At 48.5% G+C, this 18,499-nt stretch overlaps 1 protein-coding gene across 2 annotated transcripts in view; it reads right to left on the reverse strand.

The window, feature by feature from the left end:
* The window catches only part of SEPTIN12 (septin 12), a 206,035-nt gene that overhangs the window by 168,450 nt on the left and 19,086 nt on the right, over positions 1–18,499 (reverse strand). For both annotated transcript variants that reach the window (XM_065558746.1, XM_042861593.2), the window contains exon 2: positions 2,801–2,910. The gene's annotated coding sequence lies outside the window, so the exon portion shown is untranslated. The remainder of the gene's footprint in view (positions 1–2,800; positions 2,911–18,499) is intronic.

Raw genomic sequence — 18,499 nt, forward strand, 5'->3', positions numbered from 1 at the left:
TTATTGGCTTTAACGCACAATTGCCTTCGAGGCTACAACTCTCGTTTGAAGAAGCCAGATTGATTTCTGCTCCTTGCTTTATGAGCGGCTCATTCTCCCCTTTGCCATCTCCAGCACTGAACTGCACTTCACATTTTTATTTGCAGTTTGGTTTATGATGGGTCCCAGTACACCCAGCCTCAAAGGACTGGGACTACATGACTTTTTCAGAAGATCAACGAAAAGGAGTGTCAGGTGGCTGAAAAGTTCCTTGGTAACATTTAAGTCATTTGTAACTATCAGATCTAGCACTACTTAAATGGATTTGCTGTGTCTATCTTCTAACTGCAGGGTGCTGGGCAATCAGGGTGTTCATTGGCTGTCACTTCTGAAGAGCCAAATTGCAGCCTAGCTTAATAACTATCTTCAATCAATAGAATTACCTTCTCTCTCCTACAGGCGGTGCTTTCTAGATGGCATGTTTTATTAGCCTTGTAGAAAAGAGTTTTCTAGGTTAATGTGTTACAGGCACATTTAAAGAGAAGGCTGGCTGGCAAACAAGAGTTCTGTTTCGCCAAAGCTTTAGAGGTTTCAGCACAGCATTTGGTCTCATTCCACATCAGAATAAAAAGCAGACTTCCAAAGTTGTTTCTCTAACCACTATGCTACTGGCTAATTGGCAGAGGGCGGAGCTCTCGTTTTGAGCAGACATTCCATCCTGAACCTGATAGACCTTCCCAATGAAAGTTGCATGGAATCCAACCCATCTTTGCAAGAGTTCAGCTCGGATGAATCAGAAAAAAGTCTCATCAGTAAGTTCCCAACCAGCAATATTTAAGACACACCAAGCAAGAGAAACCTCACACAACCCTTAAATAGGTCTTTGGACAGCTAAAGCAATAGGGTGGATGCAATTATCTTACAGGTCAATGAGGCCAAAGGTGGAAGCCATCTTAGAGCTCAACGGTATCACTTCGGAGGACCCAGGCATTAGGTCACCGTGGGGTCATATCCTATCCTAGATTGTGGATGCATCACACTGGGGGACTTGCTCAACTTTGATTATTTTAGGCCCAGCTCTGCTCTCAGTGCCCTGTTTGATCGAGGTTTAAGCGATTTAGAAGAGAGAGAGTTTGCCTGAGACTTGATTTATGCAAGAGCCCCTGTCTCTACCATTAACTCACCCTCCTCTGGGGTCAGCTTATTCACCTGTTGCCTAAGTACCAGGCTGAGCTCTCTGGGGCAGGGACTGTGTGTATAGTAACTAGTACAATAAGGATCTGGAACAAGGATCAGGGGCTTGAAGTAGCGGTAAACATTGGAGAGCCTTTTAATGGACAATAGTTGGGTCAACGAGTGCTTTGGATGGATTACAGCACATACAGCGCAGAATTCCCTAAGGCTTTCCTGCTGGTGTGCTTAAAGGGCCGTAAGAAGAGAGCTCAGGAGACACGACTTCATGCAATGTCTAACGCTGCATCTCCTCCAAGAGGAAACCCCATCCCATACAGCCAGCAACCTTCATCAGGCAGAAAGCCAGAGCAGCAACAGTAAAACCAGCCGGCTAGCTCGGAGCTCAGTTCCGGAGCGCTCAGGCAGGCAACATTGTTATTGACCCCAATGTATTAAGATAGCAGGATTGGGCCCCTTTGTTAGCATCACCCGTAAGCAGTCTTAATTAACTACATTGTCACTATAATAAAAGTGAGGTCTATTTTCCAGGTCATCAGAATTACATGGGAAACAGAGCAATGCGGAATACCAGGTCTGTGAAAGCAAAATAGGAGCCGGTTTTGTTCAGTACTATGGTCGGGGGCAGACTTTTCTCTCTGCCCATAAACTACACAGGATTTGAACATTCAAGGTTTCTAGTTAAAGTCACACACAGGCACCTCCTGCTGGCAATGGCCACAGTTCCTGCTATGAAGTGATTTCATCTGTTATGTTGCAGCGGCCAAATTATAGTACCACATGGCACGTCTGTAATGCTCTTCAACTGCTGAGTACGTCAGCTAAGCACAGAGAGCTAGATGCCAGTATTCAACAGACTACTGATCTGGTCAGACATTCAAGGAGCGAAAGGTTGGAGAGCTGAGACTGTCAGGTCTGCAGAGCTCCTAGTGTTACAGCAGAACTCAAGCCAATGGGCTCCCTTCTGCAGAGCGCAAGGACTAGGCAGAAGCAGGATTTCGGTCAGTGCAACCTCGGGGGGACATAAGCAGAGGTCAGGAAAGTCAGGGTTTGCCTTACTGTTGCCCCAATGTTGAGTCAGGGAAACAGGGCACAGAGAAGGTTAGTGACTTACCCAAGGCCCTGAAGTGAGTCCCTGCCTCCCACCCATCACCATCCTTAACACTCCTCTGACAAGCAGAAGGCAACCACTGCTGCTTAAACACTAGAGGCTTGTTTAGTGCACAGAGTCGATCAGGAACAACTGTGTGGAATATGAGTGTCTGCACATGGAGCTAATCAGGACCAGCTGCACACGTCGACAAGCCACACGTGTGCTTAAAAGTGCCCAACAAGGCCCAGCTCACATTTAACTCAGAGGTCACTCAAGGCAGTCTGCTGCCCTAGGTAATACTTCAGTCCTCCTCCCCACCACAACTCAAATTTAGCCTGGCCACCCCTCCATCATGACTGAGGGGCAGCCAGGCCAACTCTGCCACTTTAGACAGCTTGCCTATAGCTAGAGCCTGCCTTCCTGACAACACCTTGGCTTAGAGTTCTCCTGATCCTGGACATTTAACCACTGACCCCAAGATGCCATGCCATTTACAGAGCCCACACCTAGATGAGTGCATCATACCCCGTGACTCACCAGGGTTAGCCAGGGAAGCAATGCTCAGAAGAGAGGCACTCAGAACCACACTCCAGTCCAACACAGGCAGTGGTGAGTAAATGTTGTGGCCTTTTGTTACTCCCCGTCACCTGCAAGGCAAGGGAAAGAACCTGATTAGTTACACTCTGCACCTGGGAGGGGATTAGCGGCTTGCCTCCTGGCCAGAGGAGGCGGCACTAGGCAGTGGAAGGAGAGAGGAGTTAGGGAGAGCTCTGTGTGCCTGGGAAGGGCCTGTACTTCAGGACTGGCTGAGCTACAGGATCAGGGTTTATTCCTGGGAGCCCAGAGAGGAGAGAAGCCCTGAGTGAGGGTCTGTGAGGAGCAGGAATGAGAGAAAAGCCCCTGAAGGATGAAAGCCAGTTTAAATGGTGCTGAAACTCCCAGCAGAGAGAAGCTGGCCAGAGCCCTGTCAAGGGGATGAAGAGAAGTCAAACCAGGAGGGGGACTGAACTGTTGTGGGACTTGGCTGGAGGACGGAGCCACAAAAGACCAGGGAGAAAGTCCGGGAGAACATTGCAGCCAGGAATGTAGCCGGCAGAGGGGTGTGAGAGTCCAAGTCCCCTGTCATTTCATATCCGGGTACGAAGGGGTGCTCCCTTGACATGCCCCTTCTCACCCTCTTGTGTATGGACAAGGCCTCATCTCCAGGGCTGGTGGTGAATTGTTTTACACTGTAACTTGCTGCTGACTGATTCATTATTAAGGGAAGCTCTGCCCAGAGATAGGGAGTTTCTAGCTCCTATTAACTGCCCAGCATTAACTTAGCAGCCGCAGCCCTGTGTGACTCCAGAAGGGTAAGATACCGTGGAGCAGCCATCTCCCATGATTGCCCATCATATCCTGGCCCCTCCCACATTGCACTGCCCTGACCCTGCAGTACCCACATGGAGGGGCTTTTGAAATACCCGGGGCAAAGTGGGTGTAACATGCCTCCCCAGGGCTTCTTGTTCCCTTCTTCCAGGGGGACAGAACATTGGTGTATGCAGCTGTGTCCTCGCAGAGCGGCAGCAGCCCCAGCATACAGCGACAGGCATGCTGATGAACTTCAGAAGCTCAAATTCACATCCACCCATTTGCAGCCTGGGACAGAGATCCTGGACTGGGCTTAACAGGCTGATGAGTGGAATGGCCGAGTGGCTGCCAAGATACAGAAATTTGGCTTAGCCCAGTTCTCAGCATGACTGCAGGGCAGCGATGCAGCTGCGGAAACATGTGGTGGAGGAGGGCACAGTCAGAAGGTTGGAGGGTGGCCTGCAACACCTAGCTACCCTTGCTGATCCAGCAGTTAGATGGCTGAATAATGTAGCTATCGACTTGTGATGCAGACAAAAGGAGATGGGGACACAGAGGGGAGGATGAGGCCCAAAGAGAGGCGGAGAGGATTTCCCCAGGGCATTGTCACATCAGAAACAGCTTTATCTACAGAGCCTTAGGTGCTCACTGCCATTTGGCAGCAAGAGGAGTACAGCAAGGGGCCCATGTCTTGGAGGAGCATGTCAAGTGGCATCCTACAGTCCTGAATATTCCACATGTGCCCAAAGCAATTAGCCCTCTAGTTCTCCTTTAGATTACTGTAGCATCTAGAGGCTGCAGTTGAGCACCTGACCCCCATGGTCCTAAGAGCTGTACAAACACGACTGTCCTTACCCTAAGAGTTGACAATCTGAACAGACAAGAAAAAGGAAGCATTGTCCCCATTTTACAGAGGGAGACCTGAGACAGAGAAATTAAATGACTTGCCCATGGTCACTTGTGGCAGAGCCAAGAACTGAAGCCAGATCCCTCAAATCCCAGGCCAGTGTACTAACTACAAATAAATACTTCCACTTCGACATTTACCTACAGAACAAGGTCAGAGCTAACCACGCTTTTCCTACACCATTCTACCAGCACAACAAAATATCTGCTGCAACAATTATGTCCTTTGATTATAGGACGGGGCGTTACAAAGGTGGTAAATAATCCAACCTTATTTTAAAGCTAGGGACACTGAGACACAAAGGGTTCCTGACTCACCCCTCTAACTACCCATTTGCTAGTGTGGTTACTCCATTTACACCCAGACTGTAAGCAAACGTGCAGATCTGACAAGCAATTGCCATTATGTCTGTGCGCGCTTCATGGCCCATTTAATACTTAAGCCCTAACCTTTCACTGCATTATAGTTTTAAGTTGATGTCTGCCATGTGCTTTGAAGAGGTAAAGCCCTCCACTCCTTGCACCAATGACCTTCATATGCAGGTTCTAGTGCAGTGGATCTCAAACTTCTGTACTGGTGACCCCTTTCACATAGCAAGCCTCTGAGTGCAACCCCCCTTATAAATTAAAAACACTTTTTAATATATTTAACACCATTATAAATGCTGGAGGCAAAGCCAGGTTTGGGGTGGAGGCTGACAGCTTCTGAGCCCCCATGTAATAACCTCGCGACCCCCTAAGAACCAGCCCTGATCCTAGTGTAAGCTCTTCGGGGCAGGGGGTGCCTGGAGTTTGCTTCAGATTTTCAAAGGAGCGGAAGGGAGTTAGATGCCCAAACCACATTGACTTTCGGTGGGGATTGAGTGCCTAATCCACTTTGGCTGCTTTGAAAACCCCAGCCTTTCTGCTTGGTACAGTGCCTACCACATCATAATACCTGGCTCTTATCTGACATGGTCCATCAGCAGATCTCAGAGCACTTTACAGAGAGGTCAGGATCATTATCCCCACTGTACAGTTGGGGACACTGAGGCACAGAGAGGAGAGGTGACAGGCCAGTGGCACAGCTGGGAGTAGAACCCTGAGTCCCAATCCAGTGCTCTCTCCACTAGGCCACACTAAAGCAACAGCCACCACCTGAATTAGAGACAGTCCCAAGATTCAAAATCCCAAGCCAGATTCCAGCCCCCCAAAACTCTGAGGTGTTTGGATCTGTGGGTTTGTTCCAAGCCCCATAGCTAAAATATACATAAGATCATAAGAACGGACATACTGGGTCAGGCCAATGGTCTATCTAGCTCAGTATCCTGTCTTCCGACAGTGGCCAGTGCCAGGTGCTTCAGAGGGAATGAACAGAACAGGGTAATCATCGAGTGATCCATCCCCCATTATCCAGTACCAGCTTCTGGCAGTCAGAGGTTTAGGGACACTTGGAGCATGGGTTTTGTCCCCAGCCATCTTGGCTAATAGCCATTGATAGACCTCTCTTCCATCAACTTATCTAATTTTTTTAACCCAATTATAGTTTTAACCTTCACAACATCCCCTGCCAATGAGTTCTACAGGTCATCTGTGCATTGTGTGAAAAGGTACTTCCTTTTGTTTGTTTTAAACCTTCTGACTATTAATTTCATTGGGTGATCCCTGTTTTTGTTATGTGAAGGAGTAAATAACATTTCCCTTTCACTTTCTCCATGATTTTATAGACCCCCTTAGTCATCTCTTTTCTGAGCTGAACAGTCCATCTTTTTAAATCGCTTGTCGTATGAATCTGTTCCATACCCCTAATCATTTTTGTTGCTCTTCTCAGCACCTTTTCCGGTTCTAATATATCTTTCTTTGAGATGGGGTGACCAGAACTGCACACAGTATTCAAGGTAGTCATGGATTTATACAGGGGCATATGATATTTTCTGTTTGATTATCTGTCCCTTTTCTAATGGTGCCTAACATTCTACTAGCATTTTTGGCTGCTGCTGCACATTGAACTGATATTTTCAGAGAATTATCCACCATGACTCCAACATCTCTTTCTTGGGTAGTAACAGCTAATTTGGACTCCATCATTTTGTATGGATAGTGGGACTGTGTTTTCCAACGTGCCTTACTTTGCATTTAATCAACATTAACTTTCACCTGCCATTTTGTCACCCAGTTTACTCAGATCCCATTGTGACTCTTCGCAATCAGCTTTGGACTTAACTATCTCAAGTAATTTTGTATGTTTTGCTACCTCACTGTTTACCCCTTTTTCCAGATCATTAATGAACATGTTGAACAGCACTGGTCCCAGTGCAAATCCCTGGGGATCCTGCTATTTACCATTCTCCATTGTGAGAACTGACCACACATTCCTACCCTTTGTTTCCTATTTGTCAACCAGTTACTGATTCACGAACAGTTACTGAACAGCCCTCACCAGTTTGTGCACTCACAGTCCCCTTCCCATCATGTCCCAGAGCTTTTGCAATTAGAACACTGGATATCAAAAGCATTTGCACTGAAGATGGGCTGTAATTGCTCAAGCCACGCTACAAACTGTATCTAAGAGATTAGCCTAGTTACACAGCCATACAAATGAGGGTCTGTTTGTCTAATTATCATAATTTGGATAATTATGTCTACATTAGGAAGGACTTGCTTCTTTTTCCTTTCTGATAATTAGATACTCATTAATTTCTTTTATTCCATAAAAAGCTATACACTCTTACAGACATTTTAACTGACACAGGACTCTTCCATTGCCAGAGAACAAATCAGAACTACTAGCACCACAAAACATTGACTAGTTCTTTTTAGCTGCGCTTTTGGCTTGTGTCTTAGCTTTCAGGTATTTTTTTCCCCTCCAAACTTGAAGTTCTATATTTAGGCCCTTAAAAATGGCCTGATTTTCAGAGGCACTGAGCACCAGCAGCTCCCATTGATTTCAATTTGGCATTGTGTCCCCAGTACAATGGATATGTTTACTGGCAACATGTTATTTAGCCATTAGGTTTCTGTGCCGTAAATATTTCCAGACAAGGAGTGGTCCCTGTTAAACAAAGGTGATAAAACTGGACCTCAAGCTATGTGGAAGCCTGCATGTCTGTGATTGTATTCTTTAGTTTAATAAGCATCTCCTGTGGAAGACACATTTTGAAACTATATTTTCGGACATCAAGCATCAGTGGCACTGGAATGCTTTTTATAGTGGGGGTGCTGAAAACCAACAAAACGATCCCCAAACTTTTTACCTCACGCCCCCTTTACCTCTGTCTGCCCTCCACCCCTCCCACGAGCTGAGGCCGGGAGCAGGGCCGTGTTTCCAGGAGGAGGGGAGCACGGACAGGAGTAAGGGGGCCAAGGCTGGGCCACAGCTGGGGGCAGGCGCAGGGCTGGGAACAGAGCCCCAGGCGTGGGCCTGGCTGCCGGGACCCCGCGTAAAACCCAGGGGTGCTGCAGCACCCCCTGTACCCCTACTTCCCACGCCTATGTCAAGCACCTCTGAAAAAAGTCAGGCCACATTTTAGGTCAAGATAGAAAAAGACTCATAGACTCATAGACTCATAGACTTTAAGGTCAGAAGGGACCATTATGATCATCTGGTCTGACCCCCTGCACGCTGCAGGCCATAAAACCATCCCCGCCCCTTCCCTGGACTCTGCTGCTGAAGTCCCCAATCCTGTTATTAGTGACCTCAATCGGCAGAGACCCTCCTGCTAGAGATCCCTGCCCCATGCTGCGGAGGAAGGCGAAAAACCTCCAGAGGCTCAGCCAATCTGCCCTGGAGGAAAATTCCTTCCCGACCCCAAATATGGCGATCAGTAAGACCCCGAGCATATAGGCAAGAGTCTCCATCCTGACCCCTTTTAGCCATTATGCTATTTACCTACCATTGCTTGGTTTTCCTTGACAACTATGTTTTACCATTAAACCATTCCCTCCATAAACTTATCTAACTTAATCTTAAAGCCAGACAAGTCCCTCGCCCCCACCGTTTCCCTCGGAAGGCCGTTCCAATATTTCACCCCTCTAACGGTCAGAAACCTTCGTCTAATTTCAAGCCTGAACTTCCCCACGGCCAGTTTATATCCATTCGTTCTCGTATCCACGTTAGTACTAAGCTGGAATAATTCATCTCCCTCCCTTGTATTAATCCCTCTAATATATTTAAAGATAGCAATCATATCACCCCTCAGCCTTCGCTTGGTCAGACTAAACAACCCAAGCTCCTCTAGTCTCCTTTCATACGACAGGTTTTCCATTCCTCTGATCATCCTAGTGGCCCTTCTCTGCACCCGTTCCAGTTTGAGTTCATCTTTTTTAAACATGGGAGACCAGAACTGCACACAGTACTCCAAATGAGGTCTCACCAGCGCCTTGTACAACGGAAGCAGGACCTCCTTATCCCTACTAGATATACCTCGCCTAATGCATCCCAAGACAGCATTTCACCGCCACGTCACACTGTCGACTCATAGTCATCCTGCGGTCTACAAGGACCCCTAGGTCCTTCTCCTCTTCCGTTACTTCTAACCAAAGAAAGTTAGGGATCTAACATTAGGCACCCCAGGTCTGAAGATTTCACCCCAGAGCACATTGAAAGGTCACTATAATGAGGAAGTTCCCAGCGCAGGCAACCAAGCTCTGTAGATGACTCAAGGTGTCAAAGTAAGGTGCAGCAGTAGTCTGACACAATGTATGCTTAGATTTGAGGATTGCAGAACTGTATTTGTAAGTCAGGTAACAGATGTCACAGAGTTCTCTTCACAACAAACAGAACCCAGAGCTTGCCACACCCCTACCCAGGCCTGTACCTCTAACCAACAAATGACCTACGTCTGGCTTCTCGTGCAATGGAGTTTGCAAGTTAGCCACCAAGAGCTTTTTGGAGAAAGTTAGACTGCTACAGATTTCACCCTACCACCAAGGCCTCGCTGGGATTTGAACCCAGTTCCTCCAATACCATAAGCCAGACCTTTGCCCTAGGCCACCAGGCGTCTTTGGCTGGTGTAGGAAGGAGATTGTCAAGGAAGTATGAGAACTTATTTGAACAATTGAATGGTAGCGCAAACATCCTAGCTGTTATCCAGGAGTTTCTGGGAGTTCTCCTGCCCAAAGCCAGAATTTCAGCCTTACCCACACATCGCCCTTTCATTCTCATTGCAAAGGGGTTGCAGATGGCACACATGGGATCAGCTCAGAGTTTAACAGACACCTCTGTTCTTCCAGGCAAGCCAAGCCCTCATCAGCACTTGGAACTGCCCGCACCCACGCCAAAGCTAGCTGCAGACCAAACAGCCTTTTTGTTGTGTTTTCACAGAGCCTAGCACAGTGGGGTCCTGGCCCAGGGAGGACTTGGCTCTTAGCCCTAGATTGTTTAATCAGAACTTGCCTCAACTCCTCTGGGATTCCCTCTGCTCCCCACTATTAAGATACGCAGCATGGGGCAGAGTCACTGCCCCAGTGGGGACGGCGTAACTTGCTCCTCCGATTGTCGGTGAGCACGGTGCTCTCGTTGATGGGGGATAGAACAGCCCACTCCAGAAGCTTCCCACCTCTGCCGCACTCTCTTCTAACCAGGCAGAACAACCCAGCAAGGAAGGGGCCGGGGTTAATCTGAGCATCTCACACCCACTCCTGGTTCACATCCCTCGCCCTGCAGGTGACTGGTAAGCCTAGCAGCTCTCCACGAGCTCTGAAACACTGGCAGCTTGTTTAATCATCTGCTCTCCCAGCCCAGGCGAGTGCTGCGTTCAAAAGGCAAGGGCCGTGCTGCTTCGCTCGGACATTAACCCAGCGGTGAAGGCAAACAGGAGAGAGGGCTGGCTTCCTGCTTGTGACAGACTTGAAGGGGTGATTATAATACAAGGGAAGCCACAGGGCTCAGGAAAGGCAGAGGCTCCATCCTGATTTCATCCCCTATGTGCCTAATCAGAGCAGGAGCAGACACCTTTGCAAAACCAGGCAGGCACAGGAGTAAGTCATAACCCCCCCGTAAGGGTGCTGGCTGCATGATGCCCCCTTGGATGCCAGTGAGTGGGGTACAGCTGCATCACTGCAGGACAATGGCAGGGGTTGCACTTATCCAGTTGTATCCAATTAGCCACATCTCAGGCAGAGGGGGCTGCAGTGTTCAAGCTACAGAGCTAGGGCTATTCAGGAGAATATAGCATCAGGGTTTCCACATAGAGCAATGGGGAGATCAGGTGATGCTATTGGTGGGTTAGCACAGCCAGGCAGAGTCCCTGACACAAGCACAAGCTCAGTAAATGGTACCATGGGATCACATCTCAGGCAGATGGGGTGACAGCTCCCTTCCTGTCGTTGGGACAAAAGGATGTCTCTTTCTACCTGTGTCAGGAAGCTGCCCCCGACCCCAAATTTGCTCCAAGTTACTTCTCAAGAGAGGAACTCTGGTACGCTGGGAAAGGCCACGTCCTTTCAGGGTTCTCTTAGGGCATGCCCAGGAGCACCCAACTCCCCCAACCCACACATTATTGCACTCCCTAGGTACTTATAGAGCCCCCATTAGGGCAGGATCGAGTGCCTCACACAGCCACTAATGGACTTTCTGCCCCACATCTCCTTTACCAAACAATTAGAGGGGTGGTTCTTTGTTTCTCCAGCCCCAGATACTCTGTCCAGGGCCCTGTTCACATGCAACAGGAGACCCATTTTAGCCCTCAGCTCCAGTTCTTGGTTCCTAACTGGATCTCGGCTCAGGAGGGCTCATTTCATCCAGTAGCCCAGCTCAGCACATATCAGAGTTCTCAAACTCCTCCCAGCAGCCACTTTTTACCCTCCCCTATTTCCATTCAGTTTACTGAGACAATAACGTCACTGACCAACCATATGTGTTTGCAGTATGCTCCAATTCCTGCTTATTCATCTCCATGAATCCTCACACCATTCTATTCGTTCATCTAATAAATCACATCATTTTGTCACTTACCTATTCAGTAGCAGATCAAGTTTTCATCCTCTTCATTTAACCATCACTTCAGTCAACCATCTGCATGAGTAAATTCATCCATCCATAATCCAGTCCTACCCTTTTCTCCTCCACTAGAGTCACTCAAACTCGTCTGCCCATCAGCATAGGATGTTAAGAGACAGGAGTTCAGCAGTGACACATAAATATCATTCTTCCAACATGCAGGCATGAATATGAAATACCTCTCAGCTTTCCAAATTGGAGTATTAGCCAGTGGATAAGAAGCTGAGTGAGAAGAGATTCATTTGCTCAAGTTAACCACTGTATGGAGTCTTTTTTTTGCGGGGTGGAGCGGGGTAATAGAATTCTGGCAAACCCACGGAGATGGTGTTATTTTATTAATTAGATTCTGCTGCAGAGAAATAGGGACAGATCTTACCCACCATTGTACACCACAGTCAGGGATAGACAATGCTCCCTCCTGCTAACCTCTCCAGAAAGAGAGCTATGGCAGGTAACATACCATAGTTTATTTCACACTTCAAATATACACTTGCTCATATGCTGATCCATACACATTGCATGGGAATGCACAGGAAGAGACAACCATTCAAGAACAAAGATATACACCAATGTAGAGACCCGTGCGCACACACACACACACACATATATATATATTTGTGCGCAAGCACACAGCCTTGGATGCAGCCCTCACTGCAGAGACATGTCCAATTGTGACAGACGGTACCCATGTCCACACCACACACACTGTTGCAATCATCTTTGTACAAAGTATGCCATGTGAGGTATCATTTGAAAACTCATAATTTGCTGATCATTATTGTCCTGAAAAAATGTGTGTGGCAACATTTTATGTGAAGTCATAAGATTCCACTGCATGTTGTTCTTAACACATGTTCCAAACAGGTTGGCAAACAGGGCTGTCTCCAACAAAGGAATGTATACTCTGCTTAATTTGCATTTAAGCAGTAAACAGAGTCATCAAGCAGGAAGAGAAACAAAGGACACTCAAACAGGTGAGTTATAAGCAGCAGGGAACATCCTTCCTTATAGACTCTTTGTATCCTGAATCTCAGCTGGAAATGTTTTTTGAGGGGAACTGATGCTATAAAAAGGAGGGACCGACACCCCAAGGGATCCCCTCCCTCTCTCCTAGCCCATTACATTCACGGCACCTGAAGCAACAAGACAAAAGAAACATTCGTTGGATACTGAGAGAAGGGGTCCTGACCTAAGAAGTTTGGTCAGTAAGACTGCTGAAAGTGTATGGTGAGAAACTTTGCTTGAATCTCATAGTTTAAGTTAGGCACCTGTAGTATTTTAACTTTATTTTCTTGTAACCATTTCTGACTTTTATGCCTCATTACTTGTACTCACTTAAATCTCTCTCTTTGTAGTTAATAAACTTGTTTTACTGTTTTATCTAATCCAATTTGTTTAAACTGAAGTGTCTGGGCAACTCCATTTGGGATGGCAAGTTATGTGCATATTATTTCTACAATAGACTTTATGTAAGCTTGTTGTCCAGAAGAGGGCTGAGCACTACAGCACAAACATTTCTGGGGGAAGATCCAAGACGAGGGGTGTGTTGGGGTCACCCTGCAATATAACGAAGGCTGGTAAGAGCCCAGGTGTGGCTGGCTGGCTGCCTGCAGCACACACAGCTATAGCTGGGGATGACTTGCATGCTGGAGCCTGTTAGTGAGCTGGAAGCTACAGCAGCAAGGCAGTGTAAAAGGCACCCCAGGCTACTGGGCAGAGGTGACACAGCTGCTTATTAGTCCGGATTGTACCCGGTATGTCACAACCTGTGTTCCCTGTAAGCTGCGCGCTTGGGCAGCCGCCCAGGAGAGATTCAAGTGCTGCCCATCAGCAGAGTGCGCACAGCCGGCAGTATGTGTTCAGGTGCCCCGCCCCCCCGCTGCTTTGCAGCCACCTTGCTCTGTCCTGCAGCTGTTCCGGGGACCCTCCTGCTGGCTGTGCAGAGCAGGGGGAGGAAGGGTGCTGATGTCAGGGTGTCCTCCACTCTGTACCCCATTTCCGAAGAGCAGGGGAGAGAGGACACAGGCTGGCTCAGGAGGACTTGGAGCTGCGGTCTGAGGTCTGACTGGTGAGTGACTAAGTGCCTTTCTTAAAAAGACAGCGCACTGTTTCTGAGATTTCCACAGCACCCAGCTCACACAGTCTCTCCCTCTCCCTCCTCCAACCATGTACCTTATCTCTGCAGAGCAGGGGAGGGGAGACAACAGGGCTTGGGACAAAGCAGGAGAGCTTTCACTGAGTGCCTTAAAGAGACAGCGCATGGCATCCCTCAGAACCTTCCCCAGCAGCCAGCACACACACAATCTCTGTGTCACATTCACCTCCAAACATATACCAAGAAGTAAAACAATAATACAAGTACTTCCTGCAATGCACATATATTCTCTGTAATTTTATTCTTTCCAAGTATGTTGTTTTAGTGTTTTGACTAGTTTATGAATTTCATAGTTTTTATTTCTCTTACATTTAAATTTATTTCTTTGAGTAGTGAGTTCTAAAATACCGAACCTGTCCTGGCTGGAATAATTATCCCTCTGGTAACTTTTTAAAAATATATATTATATCTAGGTTTTTGTTTCTACTGGTGGCACACATCCGCACATACCTCAGTGCACATAACAAAATTTATTCTGCAGATGGATGGAAAAAATTAGAGGGAACATTGGTCACAACGATCACACACACAAACATGCACATTAGAGCTGGGAGGGAAATGGTTTCCTATCTCATGAGTTTTTGAGATTTCAGACTCTTTTCCTGTCCCAAATCAGGACAAAAAGTAAAAATTTCTGAAATTTGTACAAACCAAAAATCTGAACATCTTCAGTGCAGGTCACTTGACAAGTTTTATTTTGATTTTGACTTTTTTTTTTAAATGTACTATAATTACATTTCAAAGAACAAAGACATTTCAAGCCAGAACACTGATTTTTGTTGTTGTTTTGAAAATGTAAAAACAAGGCATTTGGAAACTTTTTTCTCAAAATTTTTTCAAGTTGAGAAATTCATCAAGACCAGCCCTGTGAAGAGTTTTGGTTTCAACAAGCTGGCATTTTTGACAAAAAAAATTAGTTAAAAGCTTTGCAACTAGCTCTACTATTCATTCATGCAACAGGATCCATCCATCAGCCACCCACACACTTCCTGTGCACGGGTAGCCCAGTTCTAAATACAGTTCACATCTCCGTAATTAAGGTCAGGGCCAGCCTTAGGGGTGGGCCACCTGGGTGACCGCCCAGGGGCGCCATGGTCAAGGGGGTGCCTCGCGGCAGTGTAGAGGTGCACACTGCCGGTGTAGTGTCAGAAACTGTTCCCAGCTGGCAGGGGAGCGCTGCATGGGGGGCAGCAGCGGCTCCAGGCACCAAGCACGTGCCTGGGGCGGCAAGCTCCGGGGAGCACCCTGCCAGTCCCTGCGAGGGCAGCAGTCAGGCAGCCTTCAGCGGCATGCCTGCGGGAGGTCTGCCGGTCCCACGGATTTGGCGGCAATTCGGCGGTGGTACGCCGAAGCCGGGGGACCGGCAGACCTCCCGCAGGCATGTCGCCGAATCTGCGGGACCAGGGACCTCCCGCAGATGCACCGCCAAAGGTTGCCTGACTGCAGTGCTTGGGGCGGCAAAAAAGCTAGAGCTGCCCCTGGTGTGCGTGTGGGGGCACCCAGATTTCCCCCTGCTCCTTCCCAGCGGAGGAACATGCAGGGGAGGGGGGTGAAGGGTGACACACAGATACTACTCTCCCCTCAACATTCCTCTGTGCCCCCCTAGGGGGCTGTGAGAAATCGAGGAGCAACACCAAACACTCCGTGCATCAGGTCACTTTCTCCACCTGGGCTGTGCTGGGAGGTGAACATCAGGAGCTGCTGCTGCCCTGCCCACCCCTTATGCAGCCCAGGTGGGGAAAGTGACCTGTATAAAGGGAGCCCTGATGTTGCTCCTCGTTACCCTCTTCACAGCCCCCTCGGGGTGCACAGAGGAGCAGGAGTTTCAGGGGGGGAGTGAGCAGCAATGCCAGCTGCTTCATGCATCCAGGTCAGTTTCCTCACGTGGCTGCAGGAGGGGGGGTACAGAGGTTACGGATGAAGGTGGGGAGTGCAGGAGTTAGGGGAGCAGGAGGAGGTACAGGGATTAGGGGTTAAGAGGACACAGTGTAGAGGTTAAGGTGCAGGAGGATGCAGGGTTTGGGGAGTGAGCAGGAATGCCAGCTGCACCGTGCATCCAGGTCAGTTTCCTCACGTGGGCACAGGAGGGGGTACAGAGGTTAGGGGTGAAGGTGGGGAGTGCAGGGAGTAGGAGGAAAGGGGGCACAGTGCAGCGGTTAGGGGAGGAGGAGCGGGTACAGGGATTAGGGGACCAGGGGTTAAGAGGACACAGTGTAGAGGTTAGGGTGCAGGAGGATGCAGGGGTTAGGGTGAAGAGGGGAGTGTAGGGATTAGAGGCAAAGGGGTCACAGGGCAGGGGTTTGGGTGCAGGAGGGTGGAGAGCCTGGGGAGCCCATGAGGGTGAGGGGCACCAAAATGCAAGTTTGCCCTGGGTGCCAATCTCCCTAAGGCCAGCCCTGAATACAGTTGACCTGAATTTTGCACTTAAAGCATGTTTATATTCTGGTTCGATCCGAGAGGATAGGTGTTTGTGCTGCCTTGTGATTGATGGATACTTGGCAGAAGCCTGGGTCAGATTGGCTGCTGTGATTGACATGTAGCTCTGGACAGATAGCCTGGTTGGGTAGGATTGCAACAGGAGCATCAGAGTGATCAGAATGATCATCCCTAGTAATCTAAGAACTTTTCTTTTCATTTGCCTCTCCTTCTCCATCATAGGGAAGGAGGGGAAGACATGTCTTCAGGGGCTGGGTTTTTTATTTTGCACTCCAGCTGTGGCAGGAGGGAAGAACATTGGTGCTATTTCCCAGCGTTATCCGGAGGCCAGTCTTGCTGTTACATTTGCTAGAGGATTGTGGGTTATTGGTTGGTTCGTAGGAGGAGTGAGTTGAATACCTGATCACTTGGAGGATTTGCTGATCACTTCTTTCACTCACTGAGACCAACTGAAGCAGATTCTCTAGACCTCACAGGATTCAGACTGTGCATCTCCCCATCCACCGCTGGGCAGTGACCAGTAAACAGCTGAGCCTTAATGTAAGGCTGGAGCAAGTAACCTACTCCACATGCACAAGGCCTCGGTGGTCAGCTCAAGATGATCTGGGGAAGAGTTTTCCTTTTTTAAGTCCATGGAAGTCAGTGGGGCCAACCCATCAACTCTCCTTTGCTGTGAGGCTGACAAAAATCTTGGCAATGGTTCATCTGCTGGTGTGTTGAGACTACAGCCTGTCATGCTGACCAAGATGGTCTCCTTGTGTTCCCCTATCTGTATCCACCTATCATCATATGTCTTATTTAGACTGTAAGCTCTTCGGGGCAGGGACCATCTTTTGGTTATGTGTTTGTACAGCGCCTAGCACGATGGGGGCCTGCTCCATGACTAGGCTCCAATACAAATAATAATCCAGTGCAACAAATAAAGCTCCCACCAGCGCATGTCAGTCCCTATCTTCAGGGATGGCTTTATGTCTCAAAATAAAAGCAGTCCAATGGAAATCCAAAGACCCTGCTGCCGATCCTGCTTCCATTTCCTTTTGCTTGACCCAGGGTCACCTGCAGGAGTGAGCCAGCCAGCCCCGCTCCCCATGGAATGTTTCTTGGCCTTTTATTTAAGCCTGCAGATCATCTGGTCCTATCACCTGGGAGGCAGCTAATTCGGCACAGGTGGGCTAAACCCACTTCTCGAAGGTCCTTGAGTCCCCACTGGGACTGTCGTCCTGTTTATTAGCCGGTCCTGGCTCTCCTCCTACTTCTCCACTCATTCCTGTGGAATCCTGGCACTTCATGGGCGCTGCCAGAATGCAGCTAATAACAATGCTGAGAGCTGTCCATGACCATCATTGTGCGGTACCTGTGCATGGACAGTAACTACTGGAGATGATAGAGGCAGCAGCCGGCCAATTTGGTCCCATGCTGTCCACTCCTGCCATGAACTGCACACCTATTGAAACAAAGCACTCAGAGCTCTTGCCTCAGTACAAGGCACTTTGCATTCAACCGTCACTCAGCCGGGCATACGAGGGGTTTGGTGGATTACCACTGCCAGAGGGAATCCATGGACAGCTGTGTGCAGTGGTGCGGGAGAGTCCGGCTGAGGAGATGGAGGGCCGAGACTCCTCTACTTAAGGGGATAAGTGAACAAAGCACAGCAGCAACGGGGAAAGTGGCAATTGGAAACAGTGGTGAGACAAATACAGGGGCAAGGGGAAAGATCTCCTTTCCTTTATGGGCTGAAGTGGGTGGAGCTCACCCATGCACTGGTACCCCCCCTCTCCCCTTCCCACGCAGGGCTGGATTTTGCTCTCATCACACAGGGTTCTTCCCCCTTTTGGGAGGCACGCTGACCCGAACCCCACAGGCTTCCCCTTTCTGGACTCAGGTATCTGTGTACCAGACATGCCTCGGGCTTTGCTGGCTAGAGCCAGCAGTGACCTTGCATTACACTAACGGTCATGTCTGTGTTGCTCATTTACTCCTGGTCCGCTGGATTATTTATGGACATTTATTTTTGCAACATTAAATAAAAATGACATTTGCAAAACCTGTAAATGCTGTATGGTAACACCTCTGGGGCCAACATGGCCGTTTGCTCAGACACAGCCCACATAACCCCTCTCCCGCCCATTCATATTGATGGTATGTTATAGCCCATTCTCTGAGCCAGATTCGGCCCAGCCCTGGCATGGAGGCAGAACAAGAGAAAAGATCTGAATCAACATCTCCTAGGTGGAGTGCTTTGATCACTGGGCTACAGATCTTTTCCAGTCTCTCTTTGGTCCAATGAATATTTAAGTATCTATACAAAGCAGAACAGCGTCGACAGGCGAGACTGAGAGCAGAATAACCTATAGCCAGGTGGGGAGGGGGATATCGGTGTTCAAGCCTTGAGTACAGATTCAAACCTGGG

The sequence above is a fragment of the Chrysemys picta genome, chromosome 10, assembly GCF_011386835.1.
Source record: "Chrysemys picta bellii isolate R12L10 chromosome 10, ASM1138683v2, whole genome shotgun sequence".
Classification (NCBI taxonomy): domain Eukaryota; kingdom Metazoa; phylum Chordata; order Testudines; family Emydidae; genus Chrysemys; species Chrysemys picta.